Source organism: Miscanthus floridulus, chromosome 8, assembly GCF_019320115.1.
Source record: "Miscanthus floridulus cultivar M001 chromosome 8, ASM1932011v1, whole genome shotgun sequence".
NCBI lineage: Eukaryota > Viridiplantae > Streptophyta > Magnoliopsida > Poales > Poaceae > Miscanthus > Miscanthus floridulus.
The window spans coordinates 47,344,900-47,366,316 of record NC_089587.1 but is presented as its reverse complement, the minus strand read 5'-3'; the positions used below and the strand labels follow the sequence as shown (position 1 = coordinate 47,366,316).

General features: G+C 43.4%; 1 non-coding gene and 1 pseudogene across 1 annotated transcript; both read left to right on the top strand.

Moving 5' to 3' along the window:
• The first annotated feature begins 5,736 nt into the window (after positions 1 to 5,736).
• LOC136471891 (4-coumarate--CoA ligase 1-like) lies at positions 5,737 to 16,814 on the top strand (annotated as a pseudogene).
• A 695-nt stretch (positions 16,815 to 17,509) lies between these two features.
• TRNAR-UCU (transfer RNA arginine (anticodon UCU)) lies at positions 17,510 to 17,582 on the top strand. The gene has a single exon. It is a non-coding gene; the product is annotated as a tRNA-Arg (tRNA).
• Positions 17,583 to 21,417: the final 3,835 nt, after the last annotated feature.

Genomic DNA, 21,417 nt, shown 5'->3' with positions numbered 1-21,417 from the left:
ATTTTCTACAAAAGTTATCAAGTGTGCATATGTCCACTGTGTCCTTTTACTGGATCCGCCCCTACTGTTGGTCTTGGCTTTGTTGATTTGCTCTATAGTGATGGAGGGTTTAGGGATGAACTACCTTGCGAATCCAACAGAAGCAATTGGATAGTTTGGTAAATCTACTAGCAGAGGCAAGCATGTACTGTTGCTATGCACCTTTCGCTCAGTTTATAATAGCAAAATTGTTGGTAATTTTGTCTTGTCGTGATTGACATAATGATTTGTACCCATACCTCCGGCTAAACTATGTATTGACTACTGAATTAGTTCTGGCATCTCAATAGTGTCTACAGTTTAATTATTCGTCCATAGAAACAGACCATGTTTTCTACACATTACGATTTGTGAATATATAAATTATTTAATTATTTGTTCATCCATGACTCAAGGTCCTATGTCTTCTTTGCATTTGATGAAATGACTAACACATGCCATTTTTATATTGCTTGTCTTATAGAATAGCAAATAAAGAATCGTGTGCACGTGCTCAAGGGACCATCTCTGGTTGTCTTCATCCTCTCTCAAACACGATGCAAGTACCTGATAATTATGTTGGTATTAAATAACATATGATCTACTCAACATGTATAATTGGTATTTGTTGTTTTTTTCCATTGCAGGAAGGAGCGGTTCCTCTCGCTCGTGGTGCTGGTGCCACATAGGAGGTGTCCTTGGAACCCCTCACCCCAGCGCTGCTATTTTAGCCTGCCACACGGTTTCAGTAACTGCAGCACCTGCACTTCCATGACGATCAGCATGGTCCGTTCAAAACCCGCCTGTCCATGCGCACACTAGCCAGGTGAGAAGTTGTTCTGAGTCGTGAGTTATCATTTGGATGAATTACATGATGTGCTTCTTATTACGCCACATATGTATCTCTTTGAATTTCTAGAGTGTGCACGTGATTGCAAACTTAAATGCAATACTTGGCGTGATTTGGCTATATCTACCAAAATCCAGTAGAATTAAGGTACCTTTCAATTTTGAACCATAGATGGTTGCATATGATATCTTAGAGGGGAGGGAAGCTTATGTAATACTGGATGGGAGTGTTTGCTGAAATCCCCCTTAATTTTGCATTACAAAGATTAGATAAGTGGACATGAACAAAAACTTAGGCAGGGGAAATTCAATTTCTGCAAGCAGGAGCAATTGCATTTGCTACTATTTCTCTATGACACATGTCCATATTTCTATTTCTTCTAGATGTCCTCTCTTATGCTGAAGATAACAACAATAGGTATATATTAAGGAAACAAGTCCATCATATTATTTCTTGTTGGACTGCATGTTTTTTTTGTTGACATGAACAACATTGGAATTTACAAGGAGTCAAGTGCAATAGTATGTTTGTTTATATTACCTCTACCGTGATGTCAGCATGCCATTGATTCTTATCCTTGTTCTATGCTCCTCAAAGCGAAGTGATTTATTATAATACTACTTGCAGCCTGATTGGTATTCACCTTCTTATTAGGCTCTGAAAGAGCGAGGTCGAGAAAAATATCTCTTTGTTGAGAGTGTTGATCTTTAGTGATGGAGAAGTAGAACCAAATCAAGAGCAGGTCATCCAGAATCTGCCTTCCTTGGGTTGGGGAGTACGTTAGCTCTCCTTTAATCTTCTTGATGACCTTTTTAAAATTTAACGATGTGTTTAACTGGATTTTTTTATCGGGTGTAGGCCTAATTATTACCTCTATGGTTATAGGTAAGGAAAGATCTAGTTTACTGCTGGTGCATTTTGCTTAGACAGAAGACTGATGAAATATATTGTTGCATGTAGTATATTGAAAATCATCTAGAGCTTTTAGATTTCCTTGCTGGTTGGTAAGGCTTCTGGGTCCACGTTCGAGCACTTCATTTTGTTCGGATATCTTCTTTTTAATTTTTGCCTACAATCTCTATAAAGACCAATGATTGAATAGTTACCACTGTCGAAGGATTGAATTTTGTAGCAGAGTCACCATGAGTATCATCAGAAACAAATCATTAACAAACCGTGAGTGTCATTTTCTCAGGTGTCCCTTGAACTAGAGCCCATACAAGAACACTTCGAACACTGGGCTATGACATTACTCTCATATTCTCATTACAATGAGTCAAAAAAATCAGCACTAACATGGGATATAGTGTGAAACCAATTTTGTTGTTAAGGGTTAGTAACAATGATTTGTTTTTATTTTTTTTCTTAGCAGGAGCAAGCAATGTTTGTGTAGCAAATGCAATGTTTGTTTTCAGGTTCGTCTCGAAATCTTTTGGCCATGTAGATTTCTTTTCCAGTGAGCTTTTGTCAGAACAGCAAATTTTGTTAGATCAGTCTGTCAGTTGTGTCCTGCTTATCGCTATTCAGTGTAGAGTTTCTATTAATAGTGTGTTTTTTTTCAGAAATGGATTAGCAAATATACTACAGGATTCTAATGCATAGATCCTTGTTTTTCTCTGGTAGGTAGGACGTTTCAACTACATTCGCTTGTCTACAAAGTATGGTCTTACATGTAAATTCAGTGGTATGTCAGTATCTTTCAATTTATAAAGTGTTTGAGCTGTTGGTTGAAAATTCTTTGGCGTCAAAGCCAAATGTTTGGTTGGCAAGATTTGATTTGCTCAGATAGATTAGTTACTGTGTTGAGACATTACTGGAATTTTTTAGATTACTATTGTTGGAGTGGATTAATCAATTTTTGTCACCATCACTATTTATGTGTAAATGTTGTTTTTTAACTTTAGGCAGCGAGGGGACTGTCATTTCATCAACCTCTTAGCTTGGATTGTTCTGAAGATAAAAGAGGATGTAAGGCACTCAATTCTATACCATCTCTTTGATTGCCTCCCTAAATCCGAGTTGGTTTTAACTAATTCGGAAACTATGAATAGTACATATTATTTTGCCATATTTCATCTGAAAAACAAAATAATTAAAACTAACATCCAGAGATTTTCTATTGTTTTTAGAATGAGCAAATCCAAAAAGGTGGAATCAGGCTATCAGAGACTATATGTTAACTAAGATGGTTTTTTTCCTTGGGTTGCCTAGAATTATTGCAATTTTACATGATGAATCAATGGTTACCATTCATACAGTGATGCTTGATGCTTAGCACAACCAGCTGCCAAAGCAACTATGAAAAAAATAATCGAATGTAGAATAAGTTCTTGTGCTCAATAAATTTTGCTGCTTGCTGGTAGATCAGTAACGACCATATGTGAATATGCTAGGATGGATGCTTGGTTTGGATGACACGATGATGACTTCGTCGGCATTTGCGATATTCTTGACAGTAGTGCTCCAGTACTGCTTAAACTACTAATGTCCTAAAGCCAACCATCGAAATATATTGGCATTGACTCTCAAAGGTAAGTTGTGGTTCAAGTTCAGTTTTCTCCACTAATATATATCTGAAGCAACCATGCTTGGTAAATATTTTTCAATTTTCCTCTGATCTAAATATGAACTGAACATAGCGTTTATTGTACAACTGCCTTACGGTTTACCTTTTTATTTACAGATTATATTATAATAATAATATTGCTCTGTTTCTTCTAATGCCCAATTCTTTGTAGAATCTAATTACTTTGATCTCTGGCATCTGAAGATAGGGAGCTACTTGTTGATCCTAAGTTGATGTTCGTTGGGAACAAACTAGGAAGGTCCACAAGAGGAAGTAACGATACTTTTAAGACAGGCATACTTGCACCTAATTTTTCACATGTATGTGGCTACCTTATTGGACTGAATTTCAAGTATTTGCATTAGTTGTTGTTTTAGTTTATTTTCATTTGTCTTTTAGTATGTTTAAGTCATATTCAGTAGTCCTGTATTCCTTGTATCTCTGAATAGGTATAGTGATCAAATTGTAGCGATAGGTTCTTAACCGTGGAAAAACTTCTGAAGAAAAAGCAACACTTGAAGCCTGTTTCAGTCGAGAAGTAAATATAATGTGTAAAGTGAACCATGAGAATCTTGTCAAGGTACTTCCTGGTCTGAATGACATGTTTGTGTGGATACATAGATTGTCATTTTTTGGGACCTTCTCATAACTGTTTATGCACTCATGCAGTTCATTGGAGTTGGGAAGGGACCATTGATGGTGATTGTTATTGAGCTACTGCCAGGAATGTCACTGAAAACTTATCTGAACAGCATTTGGCCTAGCCAACTAGATACACACATTACACACTGTAATTAACTGTGGAATGGACTGTTTACATGCCAATGGCATAATATATAGAAACTTGAAACCTGGTAAGGATGCTCTTCTGGCATTGTACACTATGAACCTGTGATCCTTTAGCACGGATAAGTTTCTTTTATGTTGGCAAAACAGAAGTTACATTGCATAGCATGCTGATATTTTGTTCCCATTTTCTTCAGTATTATTGAATCCTTTTGAATGTTGGATTTGTTCCCAATTTCAAATGCGTATTGACAGTTGAGTGGTGGAGATGGACCTGAGTGTAAGGCACAACTTGAGCTAAGAACTGGACATGCAAAATAGACTCCACGAGTCGGCACATGCACACTCATGAAACTAGAAGTACGGTGTGGCAAGGGACGGCGAAATCTGATAGTTAGAGGGTACATGGTGGCTGTCATCTTTTTAATCTTCCAACAAACTGTAGATTATTTTTGTCAAAAAGAAATTTAGAGGTTAGAATATATATTTTTTGGAATTGTAAATAGTAGGGATGGAATATAATCTGTTGTGCGATTCGTGTGTTTTTAGTATAAAAATTTTATTGTCCCATAGCAGCATACGGGCACGCTACCTAGTTACTATATAAAAAGGGAAGGACTGCTACTTGCTCAACACATCGGATGCAACGGCTTCATCGTTCATCCAGACTGCACGGAGGTTATGGACACTATGAAAAGTGGCATCTCATCTACCGCGGGGGCGCCAATTTTTGATGAATGTTTCCAGATATGGCAGAACTTTGAAGCAATATATCTTGAGAAGTGTGATCGGGAAGCAAATAAGGTGGCGCACGAGTTAGCGAAAGTAGCTTTATCGGCAAAAGATATTTGTATTTGGGTCGATGAACCCCTGGTTTTATTCTTAGTCTTGTAGACGATGTAGTCCTATTTGATAATCAATAAAGTGCGTCGCATGGCTTCTCTAAAAAAAGGAAATTAATAATTGGAAAAAAACATTTGGAAGTTGAGAGGTTGCGCTAGCCCAAGCCTAAATATAGTACATACGAAGTAGTCTGTGGCACAATCAACCCTGTTCGCTTAAATTTATCAGTCTGGCTTATCAGACATGGTATAGTGTTTTTCTCTTACAACAAATTAGTGAACAATATTTTTTAGCCTGACTTTTCAACGAAACAAACAGGTAGTATAATAGTTGAAAATTTATGCTTACACGAAATTCCTATTGTTTGACCTTCTGACAAGACAGCTCAGTGACCGTCTCCTAACAATCCAACAATGCAAGCAGCAACCCTCGACGAATATACATTTTACAAACCACTCCCTCTCCCTCCCATAGTCCAGTCTTTCGACACATTTGGCACTTTTATTTCGCAAATTAATTTGCGATTTCCCACCAAATGCTGCATCATGCATCACCCTTTGTATGCAGCAAAGACGACAATAAGTAGCAAGTACCGGACACTGCAAATCTTGCACACGCAAACCTCGCCCAAGCAAGCCCTCCCTGTCCTGTCCCTCGTGTGACACTGATCTCGATGGGGTCCACCGAGGAGCAGCAGAAGCCGGTGGCCGTCGTGGAGGAGGCGTCGCCGGAGATCATCTTCCAGTCCAAGCTCCCGGACATCGCCATCACCAACACCCTCCCGCTGCACCGCTACTGCTTCGAGCGCCTCCCCGAGGTGGCCGACCGCCCGTGCCTCATCGACGGCGCGACGGGCGCCGTGCTCACCTACGCCGAGGTGAACCGCCTGACCCGCCGCCTGGCCGTGGCGCTCCGGCGCGCGCCGCTGGGGCTCGGCCGCGGCGCGGTGGTGATGAACTGAAAACATTCTGTGTATCGACTAGGGTAGATCTAGGCCGGTGAACTCATAGAACCATGAAACACATACACATTTAGACCTAGAACACTACACCGAGAGGGAGATAGGGGAGAGAGGGCTGGTGATGAACCTGAGCCTCCAGATGATGTCGTGGTTGTGCTAGCCATCGCGGGTTCGGTGATGGAGGCAGCACACGGGCAGCGACGGATGGAGTAGAGGTTGCACGGACGTCGATGCAGTGCGGTCGGGCGTAGCAGTGGCGACGGCGAGGATCAGCGGAGCTTCCCGTCGCTGGCTGCGCGCCCTCGTAGATCGGTCTAGGGTTTTGTCGGTGGGTTTGCGGCTCACGGCGAACCTCGTACATCGAGCCGCCGGCCCCCACCTCTCTCTATATAGCGCAGTGCGACGGGGGCCCACCAACCATGTAGGGTTGGGCGCCCCCGATCAGGGCGCGAGACCAAGGCCCAATAGGCCGTTGGGCCTATTGGTCAAGAGATCAATCTAACATTCTCCCCCTTGATCTCACTATTACTTTTATCTTTAAACTTTAAACTTCAATCCTTTAAACCTTACTCATTTCTTCACAGATGATGCATAGAGCATGTTTCATCGTCTCGGTCAATCGCCGATAGATTTGACAGCTACAATGCACGTCTCTGATCTGAAACAGTTACTTTAACTTTTGGGCCCTTTATAGTCCAGGAATCATAGGCTTTCCCTTAAACCCATGCCGGCTACATGTTCTCTGAACACGTTGGGTGGTAAGCCTTTTGTAAGCGGATCCGCGAGCATCTTTTCGGTACTTATATGCTCAAGACTTATCATTTGATCCCAGACTTTATCCTTCACAACATAATACTTTATGTCAATGTGTTTGGCAGCACCACTTGACCTATTGTTGTGAGCATACTGTACTGCTGGATTATTATCGCAGTATAACCTCAGTGGTCTATTGATGTCGTCAACCACCTTCAAACCGGGTATGAACTTCTTTAGCCAGTTCACCTGCCCCGTTGCCTCATAACATGCTACAAACTCGGCATACATTGTGGACGATGTAGTGACGGTTTGCTTTGAGCTTTTCCATGAAATAGCTCCCCCTGCGAGAGTAAACACATATCCAGACGTGGATTTTCTATTATCTCCCGCATAATCAGAATCTGAATATCCCACTATATGGAGTGAATCAGATCTTCTATACGTCATCATGAGGCCTTTCGTTCCTTGCAAATAACGCAAGACTTTCTTTACCAATTTCCAGTGTTCTATTCCAGGATTGCTCTGGAATCTGCCAAGTAACCCGGTAACAAATGCCAAGTCAGGGCGCGTACATACTTGAGCATATTGCAAGCTTCCGACAGCTGAAGCATATGGAACCACTTTCATTTGATCGATCTCATATTGGTTCCTAGGGCATTGAAAATCCCCATATCTGTCGCCCTTGACTATAGGAGCAGGTGAGGGACTACATTTGTGCATACTGAATTTCTTTAAGACTTTTTCTATGTATGCCTTTTGTGACAGTCCTAATACCCCTTTACTTCTATCTCGGTGAATCTCGATCCCTAGAACGAACGAAGCTTCACCAAGATCTTTCATATCAAACTTTGAGGACAAAAACTTCTTTGTTTCCAGTAGTAGATTGACATCACTACTAGCAAGTAAGATATCATCCACATACAGGACAAGGAAGATAAACTTCCCATTCTTAAACTTTGCGTAGACACAATTGTCCTCAACATTATCTTTAAACCCAAAATTCTTTATTGTCTGATCAAACTTCAAGTACCACTGTCTTGAAGCTTGTTTTAATCCATAAATAGATTTCTTTAGGCGGCATCCCAAACGTTCTTTTCCTTCCATGACAAAACCTTTCGGTTGTGCCATGTAAACATTTTCCTCTAAGTTTCCGTTGAGAAATGCCGTCTTTACATCCATCTGATGTAATTCCAAATCGTAATGTGCCACTAATGCCATTATAATTCTGAAGGAATCTTTACATGAGACTGAAGAAAAGGTCTCATTGTAATCAATCCCTTCTCTTTGTGTAAAGCCTTTTGCCACAAGTCGGGCTTTATATCTCTCTATATTCCCTTGAGAGTCAAGTTTTGTTTTGTAGACCCATTTACAGCCTACTGTTTTGGCTCCTTTAGGAATTATCTCCAAATCCCAAACTTTATTTGCATTCATTGATCTCATCTCATCTTCCATGGCCTCAAGCCACTTTGATGAATGGTCACTTTTCATGGCTTCTTCAAATGAGGTGGGATCATCCTCCATTTAAAATTCTTCAGTGTTGTACACTTCATAATCAGCAGGAATAGCTGATTTTCTAACTCTTTGAGACCTTCTAGGGGCCTCCTCAATTGGCACATTTTCTGTTTGAGGCTGTTGTTGCTCCCCCTCATGTGTGACAATAGGTTCTATAGGATCCTGGGGCACAGGTTCCTCATCATCATTCATTGTTGCCACAGGCGGGATAACAACAGGTGCTGGCACCACAGTGTCTTGTCCTGTTGGTGCAGCAACAGCAGGTAGTGAGAAAAATGGCTCATAAATGATCGGAGTGGGTGCAAACACCCGCTTCTCTTCAAGGTCAATTTCTCGAGCTACCATGCTCCCCCTTATCATTTCATCCTCTAGGAAGACAGCGTGTCTCGTTTCCACAAACTTTGTATGTCTGTTAGGACAGTAGAAACGAAAACCTTTTGACTTTTCTGGGTAGCCAATGAAATGGCAACTCACTGTTTTGGGATCTAGCTTCCCAATGTTTGGGTTAAAAACTTTAGCCTCAGCAGGGCTCCCCCACACACGCAAGTGGTTAAGCGAGGGTACTCTTCCTGTCCACAACTCATACGGTGTTTTGGGCACCGACTTACTTGGTACTCTATTGAGAATATGAATGGCGGTTTTTAACGCCTCCATCCACAGACTCGTGGGTAAAGTGGAGTAACTTATCATACTACGCACCATATCCATCAGGGTACGGTTACGCCTTTCAGCTACTCCATTCTGCTGAGGTTCGCCCGGTGTTGAATACTGGGCGACTATACCATTCTCCTGTAAGAACCTTGCAAAAGGTCCAGAAACTTGTCCATATGGGGTATGCCGACCGTAGTACTCTCCTCCACGGTCAGACCTGACTATCTTAATCTTTAAATCATGCTGATTTTCAACTTCTACTTTAAATATTTTAAATTTATCCAACGCTTCTGTTCTTTCTTTAATTGGATAAATGTAGCCAAACCGAGAGTAATCGTCTGTGAATGTTATGAATGAGTCATAACCATCCACACTTTTCACAGGAAAAGGACCACATATGTCTGTGTGAATAATCTGTAGGATTCCTGTGCTTCGTTTGGCATCTTTCTTAATTTTCTTTACATACTTTCCTTTTATGCAATCTCTACATTGTTCTAACTCTGAGAGCTCTAACGGAGGAAGAATATCATTCTTAACTAGTCTTTCTATTCTCCCCCTCGAAATATGGCCTAAACGACAGTGCCATAATTTCGACAACGCATCTTGAGCTCTCTTTCGTTTTCTGTTTCCATTGTTCGATGAGGATCCATTTTCATTCACATCACATACGGAATTAACATTTTCACGAAGTGATAACAAATAAAGCTCGTCTTGTCGGAAAGCAAGACCAATACATTTATTATTAAACAATATCTGACATTTGCCATTTCCAAAATGACAATCATAACCATCATGGTCCAACTTTGAAACACTAATCAAATTTCTTTGTAAAGAAGGTACATAAAGAACATCTCTAAGAATAATTATGAAGCCATCAGCAAGCTCTAACTGAAGATCACCAACGGCCTCAACATCTGCTTGTTCTCCATTTGCGACTTTAATGAAACTTTCGCTTCTTTGCAAAGTTCTCATCGAACGGAATCCCTGTAATGAATTAGCAACATGAATAGTTGCACCTGAATCAATCCACCAAGTAGATTTTGAAAACTTTACATACAAGGATTTATTTACGAACGTAATAATGTTCTCACCTTTATTCTTCATTATCATCTTTAAGAAATCAGGACAATTCTTTTTATAATGCCCCGTCTTCTTGCAGTGGAGACACTGGTCTTTAGCCACTGGGAATTGTTGGTTCTGAGACTGTTGCATGGGACCTTTTCCAGATGATTTGGAGGAAGAACTATTATTATAGTTCTTTTTCTTATCTTTTAGGTAGTTGACAGAACCACCTTGTGAAACTTTTATTCTTTCCTCCTCCTGCACACACATGGCTATGAGCTTTTCCAAATCCCATTTTTCAGGCTGTATGTTGTAATTAACAACAAATGTGTCAAATTCTTTGGGCAAAGAAGCAAAAATCAAATGAATAAGAAACTCATCCTTGAGTGCCAAATCCATTGGTTTGAGTTTAGATGCCAGATTGCTCATTCTCAGTATGTGCTCTCTAATGCCACTGCCGCCACCAGAGTACCTTTCTGTGACCAGCTGCTTGATCAGCTGGGTTGCATATGTCTTTGAAGAGCCAGTGAACTGACTCTTTATTCTGTCTAGGTACTCTGTGACCGTGTCACAGTCTGGAATTGAGCCCACAATTGCAGGCTCAATCGTATTCTTTATCACTGCCAGACACTTCTTGTTGGCAGTGACCCATTTCCTATGCTCAAGGTCATAGGACATCTTTACGGGAGCAAAATCCCGCTCTCTGTTCTGCCATGCAGTATCAGTCTCATCTGTTTCTCTCACCGGTGCCTCAGGTTCTTTAGGGCACGGTGTGGTGACAACCCAGTCAACCTCAGCGAGGATAAAGGCCAGGTCTATCTTTTTCTTCCACTCAATATAGTTATCACCTTTTAGAGTGGGGATTTCTTTGATACAACTCATCAAGTTGTATCCTCCTGAAAACATAATTCAAATAGGGTGAGAACAGAAATAACAACAATAATTGCATGCCTTAGTTTAACGTTGGTCAAAATTAAAACATACAATTATTTTCTACACTAATTCTACATCACCGTTGGGCAGAAATAGAATTAATGTATAACAAAAAACATTATAATATTGTCATTAATCAACGTTGGTCAGAATAACAACAACATTATAATCAATTTAAAACATATCCATTTTCAAAATTAAATTCTCCCGTTGGTTCGAATTTAATAATGAAAATTACATCTTTAAATATGCAGCGGAAACTTTAACATTTAATAATCTTTTCCTATTTTCCAGAAGCAAATTTACCATTTACTGAACAAAAAATATCGTTGGATAAATTTTGTACAGAAATTATCATAAAAAATCAATTCAAATTAATCAAACTGTCTTCTGGAAAATAAGAAAAACAAAAACTGTGACTTTTCTATTCATTTTACCATTTCGGCCCAGCCAGCACACGCGCGGCCCACGCGCGCGCGCGCGCCAGCGAAATCGGCCCAGCCAGCCGCGGCCCATCCGCGCGTTCAGCGCAGCCCCGCGCCCAGCCGTGCGCGCTCTCTCCCCCGCGCCCAGGCCGCAACCTGGGCCTGGGCCGGGATTTCGGCCTTGTTGCCTATCCCGCCTGGGCTGCGGCGCTGGCCCAGTCGCCCGTGGCCGTCCATCTCCATCCGACGGCTGCCCGCGCGTTTCGCCCGAACAAAACCGCCCGGCCAGCCACTCTCCCTGAACCCTAGGTTCATTTCCTCTTTCTCCTCTCCTCTCCCACGGCGACGGTAGCGAAAAACCGAAGGGAGCGCGCGGCCACCTCGTCACCGGAGAAGAAGGGAGGACGACACCGGTGCCAAGCCCCTCGCCGGTGCGCGCGCTCGCCCATGGCAGAGCGCGCCGTCGTCGAGCGGCTTTGGACCGCTGTCCTGAGCCACGGCCGAGCCGGGCCTCTGTCCGCTCACCAACCATGGCGGCGGTGATCACCGCCCGCACGGTGGTGACTTTCCGCGCGACGGCGGTGTCGGGAAGACCGGGTAGGTTCCCCTCTCCATCTTATTCCTTCCCCAAAACCCGATCTAGGGTTAGGGTTTCATTTCTAGGGTTAGGGTTCTTTCTCATTCGATCCGAGATCGGGATCCTTTTCATTCTTTTCCTATTTCTTTTATCCCGATTTTGCACGATTTCCCGATTAGGGTTAGGGATTAGGATTGGGGAACGAAACTGTTTTCTTTTTCCCGAATCACCTTCGGGTTTTTCTTTAACCTCATTAGGTTTAGGGTTCATCCGAAACAAAACTTTTCTCAGATCCGACGGATCGAGTTTGGGGTTCAACCGAACGTCGGCCGACCCTTTTCTGCTTAGATCCGCACTGGATCTCTTCGTCTTTTTTCTTTTCTAATCGGTACCCGTTCTAGATCTACGTGCTAGTAGGCTCTGGTACCATTGAAAACATTCTGTGTATCGACTAGGGTAGATCTAGGCCGGTGAACTCATAGAACCATGAAACACATACACATTTAGACCTAGAACACTACACCGAAAGGGAGATAGGGGAGAGAGGGCTGGTGATGAACCTGAGCCTCCAGATGATGTCGTGGTTGTGCTAGCCATCGCGGGTTCGGTGATGGAGGCAGCACACGGGCAGCGACGGATGGAGTAGAGGTTGCACGGACGTCGATGCAGTGCGGTCGGGCGTAGCAGTGGCGACGGCGAGGATCAGCGGAGCTTCCCGTCGCTGGCTGCGCGCCCTCGTAGATCGGTCTAGGGTTTTGTCGGTGGGTTTGCGGCTCACGGCGAACCTCGTACATCGAGCCGCCGGCCCCCACCTCTCTCTATATAGCGCAGTGCGACGGAGGCCCACCAACCATGTAGGGTTGGGCGCCCCCGATCAGGGCGCGAGACCAAGGCCCAATAGGCCGTTGGGCCTATTGGTCAAGAGATCAATCTAACATGAACCTCATGCTCAACTCGGCCGAGTTCGTGCTCTCCTTCTTCGCCGCGTCCCGCGTGGGCGCCGCGGTCACCACCGCCAACCCGATGTCCACCGCACGAGATCGCCAACCAGATCGCGGCCTCCGGCGCCACCGTCGTGTTCACGGAGTCCATGGCCGTGGACAAGGTCCCCGTCAAGGCCAACGGCGGACTCACGGTCGTCCTCATCGACGCGCGCCGCGACGGGTGCCTCCACTTCTGGGACGACGTCATGGGCAGCGTCCCCGACGAAGAGGTCGACGACGAGGACAAAGAACCAGAAGAAGTGGCGGCGGGTTTCGACCCCGACGACGTGGTGGCGCTTCCCTACTCGTCCGGCACGACGGGGCTCCCCAAGGGCGTGATGCTGACGCACCGGAGCCTGAGCACCAGCGTGGCGCAGCAGGTGGACGGCGACAACCCCAACATCGGCTTCACCGCGGACGACGTGATCCTGTGCTCGCTGCCCATGTTCCACATCTACTCGCTCAACACCATCATGATGTGCGGCCTCCGCGTCGGCGCCGCCATCGTCGTCATGCGCCGCTTCGACCTCGCCAGGATGATGAAGCTCGTGGAGCGCCACCGGATCACCATCGCCCCGCTGGTGCCGCCCATCGTGGTCGCCGTCGCCAAGAGCGACGAGACCGCCGCTCACGATCTGTCCTCGGTCAGGATGGTGCTCTCCGGCGGCGCGCCCATGGGGGAGGACATCGAGGACGCCTTCATGGCCGAGCTCCCCGGCGCCGTGCTCGGACAGGTACGTGCCATGCCAGACCGCACGCACCAAACACCACCGGCCGTTTTTCTCCGTTTTCATAGTTTGCTTGTCTCATTTGGGCTGTTTTTTTCTTTTCTGTTTGCACTTTTTGGCTTTTTTTGCGTCGTGTTTTATGTCCAGGTTCTTGATTTTTTTAGACTCCCCTTTCTTTTTCTGAATTCTGAGTGCCCATTTCTCCTGATTATGTTAACTATGTGAATGTGGTACGTTAGTGTTGGGGGGTCTACGACTCTACGTATTGATAATCGGACGGTGAACGATGACGGCATTGGATGGATGGTCTTGATAAGCTTTCCATGGTCGTTGGATGTTCCTTGAGTGGCTTAGATTGCCTTTTTGATATTCGCGTAGGTCAACCCTCACATCATTCATTGGCACGTTCGACTGATCCAATCCAACGACGCCCATGGAGAAATTCGTTCACAGGCATGGGATACCTTGACAACTCAATTGATTAATCCGGGCACGTACACAATGATATGATGGTGCCAACTAATAGGATTCTAATACTATCTGCTAGCTACGAAAAGCTTATACAGCAGCTTTTTATCAACTTGGTTACTATTGACTGGTCCTGTTTAGATGTTTTAACTAATGGTTTGCGATAGATGTTTCATTACGGACTTACGATAGCCAGCTAACAGCTTTATATTAGCCAGGTAGTTTATTATGAGTTACTAGTTGGGACTATTAGCTAAAGGCATTGGATTCAGTGTGTCCAGTAGAGTCGAAGCAAGTTGGTGATGGACCTGTTCTGTTATTCGACCACCACGTCCACAACACACACAATGCAAAGTCAGTCAGTCCATTGGACATCACAACTAGCATATACTATACTCGTACTGATCTGTTCGTGTATCGCCTGTCACGCAACGCAGGGGTACGGCATGACGGAGGCCGGGCCGGTGCTGTCCATGTACCTAGCTGGCGTTCGCCAAGGAGCCCTTCAAGGTGAAGTCCGGCGCGTGCGGCACGGTGGTGCGCAACGCCGAGCTCAAGATCGTCGACCCGGACACCGGCAAGTCCCTCGCCCGGAGAGATCTGCATCAGGGGCCAGCAGATCATGAAAGGTACTGTACTACTCTAGTTTCTTGTCTCTTGCATTGCACGTCGTCGTCCTTCGTTGGCTCCAACCTCCAAATGTTGACTTCGGGCAGCTGCATGCTTGCATTAGAGAATGGATGGACTGCTGGCTGGCTGGCCCGCACATCCCTAGATCTAATCTCACTTGGAAGTTGCAACATTGTGCTGTTAGTGCTTCAGATATCCTTAATCACTCCTCAACTTCGATTGATTGATTGATGAATAAAGTATCACCACGTGATATATAATAAATAAATAATGTGCATCAAATTAATCTAGCTCGGTCAACAAGAGGTGAGCTGTGCCATCCTTTGCACACTGCACTGCATAAATGGTTCACACAGACGGCATTGCGAGGAGTTTATTTGTCAGTTAGTCCCTTGCGATCGATGACGTTGTCCACCCACCCTTGATGATGATTTGGTGGTGCAGCGGTTGAGCTGTAAGATGGCTTTGTGTTCGATCCTAATCGTCATAGTCAAAGCAAAGTGGAGTGAGATGAACCATTTCATTCCCATGTGTAGCTTTCTGTCCAGATTGGCAACATAAATAATAAATTAAATGGTCTTAGCTGAGATGAGACCTGACAGCTTCAGTTCTGGCTATGGAAGTCTCCCTCCCTTCCCTTGGTGTGATAGCTGAAATAAATCATCATGAATGGTGGACTGTTCTGAATAGATCTGATCCCTGCCAAAGTGAAGTGGGGCTTGCAGCAATGTTTGTTTTTGATAGCTGCTTGCATGACAATGGGCAATGGCGACAGCAGCTGTCAGTTTCAGTTAGGCCACTGTAAATTGTCATATATTGGCGACAAGCACGTGTTCTGGAGTCTTGACAGATATGGATCTACTACCAACAGATGACAAGGACATAAAATGGAATATGTAGTTAATGGAAAGAAATGAAATGTAGTCACATCTATGATCTATTTTGCATTATCGTTTTAATGATAACTGCTAATTGGTCGTAGTTCCCACAGACACTGGATGCTGCCGTCATTCACCTAACGAAGTGATGCATACTGTGAAGCTGGATTTGTCAAGCTTTTAGTTTGGTTGCCACCCAGTATTATTGTAGTCTATCCTTCTTTTTGTGGATTTTGGTTAAGTTACTCTCTGTTCTTCAATAAAGCACAGTACAGTATTATATGAACAACTTTGATGGTTAGAACTTAATTAGAAGAGTTGATGGGCCGATGTGCTTTTGGTCATCAGGTTACCTGAACAACCCGGAGGCGACGAAGAATAGCATCGATGCCGACGGGTGGCTGCACACCGGCGACGTCGGTTTTGTGGACGACAACGACGAGATATTCATCGTCGACAGGCTTAAGGAGATCATCAAGTACAAGGGCCTCCAGGCGGCCCCCGCGGAGCTAGAGGCCCTGCTCATCACCCACCCAAGCATCGCCGATGCCGCTGTCGTCGGGTATTAATCACTTGACCTCATCATCATTTGCTCATCACTTGGTATTTTCAGTCGTTGAGATGCATGGTGTCTACCATCATTGCAGGAAACAAGTCGAACCAGAAATCGGGGAAATCCCAGTCGCCTTTGTGGCCAAGGCCAAAGGGAGTGAGCTCAGCGAAGATGACGTCAAACAATTCGTGGCCAAGGAGGTAGTATTATTTTCTTGAGCTAGAAAATGTTTGCTTCCTTTTTGAGTTCACGTTCTGATGCTGAATCTGAACATTAGGAGTGCAATAGCAATAATAGAACTCAAAGCTAAAGAAACAAATACATTCGTTTGTTATCTTTTTCCCCCTTTTGACTGAGGGACCTTATGCTCCAGGTGATCTACTACAAGAAGGTCTGCGGAGTGATCTTCGTTGACAAGATCCCCAAGGCCCCATCGGGCAAGATATTGCGCAAGGAGCTAAGGAAGCAGCTTCAGCAGCAGCAGCAAGTGGCGTGATTAAAAAAAACAGCATGTGCATTGTTCTATGCTTTATTTTATGATTTGTTCGAATGTCGACAAATGGAGGAAGAATTTTATCGGAGGCAAATAGAGAGTTTTATCTCTTGATGTGTAATGTATCTAGCTAAATGGTGAGGCAGGGAGGCTTTGATGGAATGTATATGGATATTGGATTTGCGAAGGTATATGATATTGAGGTGACAGTTTTAATTAGTGTTTCTGGTTTAATTGGTGCTGGTGATGGCGCCGTGATGTGTCTACATAATGTTCATTTTCCTCTCAGACATAATTTTCATCATTGTAGATTAAAATCTAATACATTTTGCTCTATTTTTCATTCTATTATTCACAATAGCATATAGTGGCGAATCAGATTTCTTGTGGTGAAATCTGTTCACCCACGTTCAAATCCTTTACTTAACTTAGCACGAGTGCTTGTCTTTTTTTTTTAAAAAAAGAAAATTTATTCTAGGATTTACATGGTGTTTTGCTTCGACCAGTGGTAATGCAAATGGTAACTAAATCAGGTTACACTGTAATTAAAAGTGGGGTCAATCATTATGGTCTTTGTTTGGTTTTGGAATGTAACGGCATCGGATACAAAATTTGTACCAAATTACTATGATTTGACTATGCTCCGGGGAGCCTCTCAATCTGGCTGATTAGCGCCGGCATGGAACCAAACATGTGTTACGAGATTTCTTACCCTGCATAATGACAAAATTTCAAACCAAAGACTAGCTTAATGGTGTTATTCATACGGGTGGGGGCAAAGTCTGTGCCTGCTAATGTTTCCTTATAAAAGTAACAAATGATGAGAAATTCAACAGGCGCCCATGGCCTAATGGATAAGGCGTCTGACTTCTAATCAGGCGATTGTGGGTTCGAGTCCCACTGGGCGTGAAATGCAGTTTAAAAAAAAATATTTTTTTTTCATTTTTAAAACGCCCATCAAGACTGAACTTTTGTTGACGTCGCAAGACCTTTGGCAATACACCTATAAAATCACATACGGATCCAAGACTGAGTACCAACAATGTAACGGGTCCAAACCATATATTAATTCACTGGTACATACAATCAAATCGACTAGAAACACAGCAAAGCATTCAGTAATTAGTTCATCATCACTAACGATGCCTAAAACTAATCCATCGTACCATCAAGCTTAGGAACGGCACCCTCTGCATTAGAACAAGTCTGACGTTTCTTTTTCTTTTCTTTTTTTGAAACGGAATCGGCATGATAGCTGCCTTATATTGTATTAAAAAGAAGGGAGCATAGAAAGGTACTGTAGAAACATATACAAATGTGGACAAGAGAGCAAAAGCCTGACACGCCCCACCTCATGTGGCCTCAAATCACATGCGCAATAATAAATTGGAGATATGATTTGCTCCCGTCATTACCCACAAGCCAGCCTCTTCCTTGATCTTCTGGAGAAGATGCATTGGTGCGGATTCTTTGCGCTCAAAGATTCTTGCATTTCTTTCATTCCACACCCCCCAACAAACAAGAATGACAATGGAGCGTAGTCCTCGCCTCGCCATCGAAGGTGTTCGATCTAGGGTTTCCACCAAGTTTGTACGGAGTCTCCTAGCACCCAGGCGAAAGGTCACAGGTGTTCGTTGCCTAGCCACATTGCAATGCCCTCCCAAATGAGCCTAGTGTAACGACAGTCTTGAAAGAGATGTACTCCAGATTCTTGATTGTGTCTACAAAGAGGACACACACCATTATCTGGCCATGCTCGCGTTTGTAGTCTATCGGAGGTCCAGATTCAGTTTTGGATGGCGAGCCATCCAAAGAACTTGCATTTTTGGTGGCGCCCAAACTTTCCAAATCAGTCGTTTGAAATTGGTCGTCGTTGATCCAATGAATTGCGCGTGGTAGGCTGATCCTGTTGTGAATTTACCATCCGGAATGAAATTCCAAATGATGTTGTCTTCCCTGTCCTATTGGAGCTAAAAGTGGTTTAGGGCGTGCCAAAGATGGACATACAACACAAAGTGTTGGGAAGTGAAACCTGCATGCTGTAGGTCTATGTCCCTAATCCAGGCTCTGTTGTGCAAAGCTTTGTTGAGCGACTTGTTTTTATTTTTGAAATTTGGAAGATATTTGGCGCTAGATCTTGGGGCCTTTGACCTTGGAGCCACGTGCTGCTCCAGAAAGGATGTTCTGCTACCGTCACCAATTGTGATTGACGTTGCCGCAGCGAATAGGAGCCTATCAGTCATAATGATAATGAACACAACAGGCCCCGTTCGCTAGTTTGAATCTTGGCTGAAACTGACTGAAAAACACTGTTCTGCCTGAATTTTTGTGAGAGAAAAATACTATTCTGGCTGAAAAAACAAGCCGAACAAACCGAATATGGGGTAAGCCGAACGGGCCATGTATAGCATCTAAAGGTTAACTGATGGCCTGAAACTTAATTTGTCACAAGGCTGTTCGATTCCCAAAATCTGCTTTCCAGTCGACTCAATTGAGCTCACAAAGCCTGCGGTGTACTTTGAGGAGTTGTCGAATGCAGCTATCTTGGGGTGTGCATGGACCACACATGAGGTATATCACGTTACGCAGGGGCCTAATGTAAACATCATGCTCTTTGTGGAGCTGTTGCACCAAGGAACTTGCGTAGAGTGAAGCGTACCTGCGGAGGGAACGGCATGAAAACTCATAGCATAGCAGTAAATATAATCCAGCATTACTTGAATAAATTATCACAATTAAGCACAATACTTTGCCCAAACTGGAACTGTAAGAACTTGTATTTCACCAAATTAAGCTACAGAATGCACCCATGAGGAGAAGAAGCAAGAGTCAAATGAACTCCATGGGTACAGCAGAAAATACTGAGGTCTCCTATACTACACAAAGGAATGACCAGATCCATCATCATTTGCAGTGGTTCTAGCACAATTGTGTATATGAATCTGTTATATGTGGCATCGAGTACCAAATTAGGAAGAAGCAAGCTGTTAAGGTGGAGTCAGAAACCAGTAGGGTCAGCCTATACAGAAGATCAGGTTTTGACTTCCTTATCTGTTCTGTTGAGTTAGTTATAGTCTGAGGCTTCGTTACTTTCTTGTTTCGAATATGAGATGGACAATTAGGGAGACATCTGGCTATATATGATAGCTGTCATTATAATCCAGGTCAATCAATATTATAATGATACACAGGCCTCCTGCGTATTCGAGAGAAAAAATATAAGAAATTTCAAATTACTTATATTTTTTCATATTGGGACTACAACATTGTGGTGTGTGATAGGAGTACAGGACTGCAAAATTTACATTGAATGGACGCTGAAGACGCTCTAGACTACTGCATCTCCACCTCACCTGTTCACTCCATCCTACTGACCCTCCTCTGGCACATATGGGAGGTGCGTAACAGGTCTTCTGGTTTGCAACGTTTGTTGTGTCAGGTGAATAATCTCATCGCCTTGCAACGACCTACACATCTGGTCTCATCAGACAGAAGGGAGCTATCGGCTGTTGGAGATGGTTCCTAAGTGCCTGTAACTCCCAACACGGGCATGGCTAACTTTGACGGCTTGGCCACACTTTAGGACGCCCCCCACCCCACACACACACCCCATCTCGTACAACCAATTGATACTAGGAACACAAAAACAATTTCAGTATAATCAGATTCTTTATACACACAAAAACAGTTTCAGTATAATCTGATTCTTTATACACACAAAAATAGTTTCAATATAATCAGATTCTTGATAACAAGAAAATATTCTCGAGCAAACTAAACTCGACAGGACCATAACAAAACTCTGTGCAGCAAAAGATGCCAAACTAGCCATCTTTTGATCCTCTTTGAAAAGTTTTTTTATTCCAAGAAAAATACTAAATTGGTCAGTGAAGCTTAAAAAATATAATGACTCATTCATAAGTGACATACCCAGCATCAGATCCCTCAGCCTTGAGCTCAATTGCACAAGAGTTCCTAATGAGACCACTCTTTTCACATTCAGTAGTGACGATGTCACACCAAATTTTAAGGATAAAATTGAATGCATAAAGCTCATATGTGCCCAGGGATCAGTCACACACATAAGTCAACAAATTATATAAAGTATCATCACGGTGTATCTTACAACACGATTAATAACAACACATAGTCTTACACAACACAGCGGAAAATAAAATGATAACTCTCTCGTGGAACTCCATCACAGGGAAGGTCAACTGGTTGACCACAAGCCTAATAATCCTCAGGAAACTCCTCATACACGTTGTCATCTGTTACCCATCCGGGATTTTTATCCAAATATAGAAAGTAAACAAGCGTAAGTACTTCCCGTACTTAACAAGATAACATGGGGTTATGTAGCTCAAAAAGGATGACACTGGTTTATTGCAGTTAGCACTTTTAGTAAGTCAAGATTTTATTATCAAGTATTATCAAGTTATGCTTAAGCTCCCATTTATACCCACATAATCAGATATCAGAATCATTTGCATCATATTATCATCGTATACCATCATAAATGAACCACAATGAGTAACCAATTATTCTGTGAGTTTTCCGGGCCGCTCGTGACCGTGAGCACGGCTGTTATAACAGTTTGTAACACTCTATAGAGGTGGTGCACATTCACCGTGAGTCGTGATTCTCATATGCTCGGGTTAATTACTCCCATATCACTGCTAAGGTGAGCGGGCAGGGTACACTATGAAGCCATTTCATAGGTTTCTCTAACAAGTTAGGGCCA